We start from the raw sequence: 2386 nt of genomic DNA, 5'->3' as shown, positions 1-2386 counted from the left end.
AACACTTGGATAAGACTAAATTTTCTTGATAACGATACATCATTTGGCAAGTTCTATACAAAACTAAAAAATCCACTCAAAATTAATTATTTTTATGATACATGGTCGTGTATTTGTGATGTGATCTGACATCGAGTTAAAATATAATGGAAAAGGGATACAAAATACAGTTTGTATGACCGAAAACATCCTGAATATATTATCATTTATTATTTATGCTTGTATGGTAGTGAGAGAGATCGGTTAGTAATGTTACACATAATTCACTCTCTTAAACATGTTTCTGTTGCAATGGTTAGTTGTCATTGCACATGTATTTTAGCCCATCATCAGTTTCTATTGTTGTCTAAATTAATTTTTAGGAAACTATTTGAACTCTTCTGCAGGACAATTTGTTCTCTATTGTTTTTATTTAGAAGTTTCTCCATGATGGTACTTTCAACCTGGAAACTTGAAAAAGAATCAAGGCCGGTGACCCAGCTTTTGTTCTATGGGAAGCCCTTCGTCAAATGAAGCTCCAACCTGAGCAAGGGCATAGTAGCAGGTGGTGTATCTGTTTAATGTGTGTTAGAAGAGGCGAGCGCTTGGTTGATGTTGTATGCACATTCTTTTTCAAAACAGTATATCATGAAGCTTTGACAATTTGTTTGCTGTCATCTCTTTTTCAAACAGTATATCATCTTCTAGTTGTTTAATCTGTATTGTAGAGTCGATGACTATCCAAACTATTCTTTGTAAACCAACAAGATTGTGAATCGCTAACCACATCTTCTAAGACAATCTTGAAATACTTTGTTGGTTCTATATTTCTATGTACTGAAGTTTAGGAGTCATGTACGCTACCTAATAACTTGCCCAGGCTATGTATGTCAGGCATAATGATGCTCTTACTGGCCCTGAGTGATTGTAAAGCCTAATTTTATCAAGAAATACAACCTTTTCATAACACACCAGGTTTTAAATGGGAACCTGCGCCATTTGGCGCAATGGTTAAATAGTTACATTTTATGCCCTACATGCTTTCTCAAACATAAATTTACTAACAAAGGCAATATTTCCAAAGCTCATGATTTTAAATGAGAGTCTGCACCTTTTATGTGAGCTTAACTTTGTACAATCAATTAAACCTCTATACAAAAGGCCAAGTTCTTACCAAATGTATTTTCTCAAACACGAAGTTACTAAAAATGCAAATATTTTTAACGAGCACATGGTTTTAAATGGTGCTCTGCGCCTGCAAGTTTCATGTGCCTCGCGCTGTTTTCACTTTCCAAGTTACAGTCCTTTGATATACTCCATCTGTAAACTAATATATACTCCAAGCTATAGTCTTTTGATATACTCCATCTGCAAACTAATATATACTCCAAGCTATAGTCTTTTGATATACTCCATCTGCAAACTAATATATACTCCAAGCTACCGTCTTTAGTGACCTAAATGGTCTTATATTAATTTACAGAGGGAGTACTTGAAAGGTGAATCTTTATACATTGTTTGATTCCATTAGCCGTACAACATAAATTGGCAATTAGGTATCTACACAGTGTAGTGGGAACGTTGTGCTTGCTGCAATTTTATTTTAGCGTTGAAATGTTTTTCTTAGTTTGTTCTGAGAATTTTTTTTTTACAGTCATTGTTTTCTAAATCCTATCAACATATTACCTGATATGGCCTTTGAAGTTTCTATTTTATAACGAGCTTTGCACTGGTCAACTTGAGTATGGTAATGTTTATTCTGTTGCAGATATTTCAGAGAAGTTTAGAGCTTCACAACCTTAGCAGAGATGAAACAATCAATCAACTGAGATGCATCACATGATCTTTTTCTCTTGACGTTGATTGGTATTGAGCCCATACATCAACTTATCTATGGAAATCTTATCAGTGTTGAGAAGGTGGCACAAAAACTCAAACGCAGGGCGATCAACTTAGAAGCATCGGGAAGGACTTTTAGGATGGTACCGCGGTCAAATGCATCCTAGGATAGGTCATTTAAGAATTATGTATGGTGTGTTTCGCTCCTTTTTGTTTACCATAAGCACAGTAGCATCAATTTATTATGATCCTTCTGTTTAGAGTAGGTGCAGAATTGAGACTTACCCAGATTGTGAGAGCTGATGATGATTCTATTAGAAGTCTTTGCTGCCTGCAATATTTATGTCTCTGTAAATAGCATAACTAAGGCTATATGGTTTTTAATGTGGCGAAGATCTAATTCCTGCCGAGTGTAGGTTCCAAAGCACAGAGTTGCTGAAAAATGGAAATATTTTCAATGAGCCATGATTTTTAATGGGACTTTGTGCTAGCAATTATAATGTGTATATACATTTCATTGTAGATAACACCTTTTTTTGCTGCTAAAGGGGATTAGATTTGATACCAT

The 2386-nt window shown here is 34.9% G+C and overlaps 1 long non-coding RNA gene across 6 annotated transcripts in view; it reads left to right on the top strand.

The window, feature by feature from the left end:
• LOC119277533 overlaps window positions 1-2155 on the top strand; it is a 6343-nt gene extending 4188 nt beyond the window's left edge. For 4 of the 6 annotated variants that reach the window (XR_005137195.1, XR_005137191.1, XR_005137193.1 and 1 more), the window contains exon 7: window positions 387-806. This is a non-coding gene — a long non-coding RNA (uncharacterized LOC119277533). Of the gene's footprint in view, window positions 1-362; window positions 807-1747 lie in introns of those variants that run through there. The other 2 variants (XR_005137192.1, XR_005137194.1) reach the window with 2 other exon arrangements.
• Window positions 2156-2386: the final 231 nt, after the last annotated feature.

The sequence above is a fragment of the Triticum dicoccoides genome, chromosome 3B (genome assembly GCF_002162155.2).
Source record: "Triticum dicoccoides isolate Atlit2015 ecotype Zavitan chromosome 3B, WEW_v2.0, whole genome shotgun sequence".
Taxonomy (NCBI): Eukaryota; Viridiplantae; Streptophyta; class Magnoliopsida; order Poales; family Poaceae; genus Triticum; species Triticum dicoccoides.
This window is presented reverse-complemented; position numbering and strand designations above follow the sequence as displayed.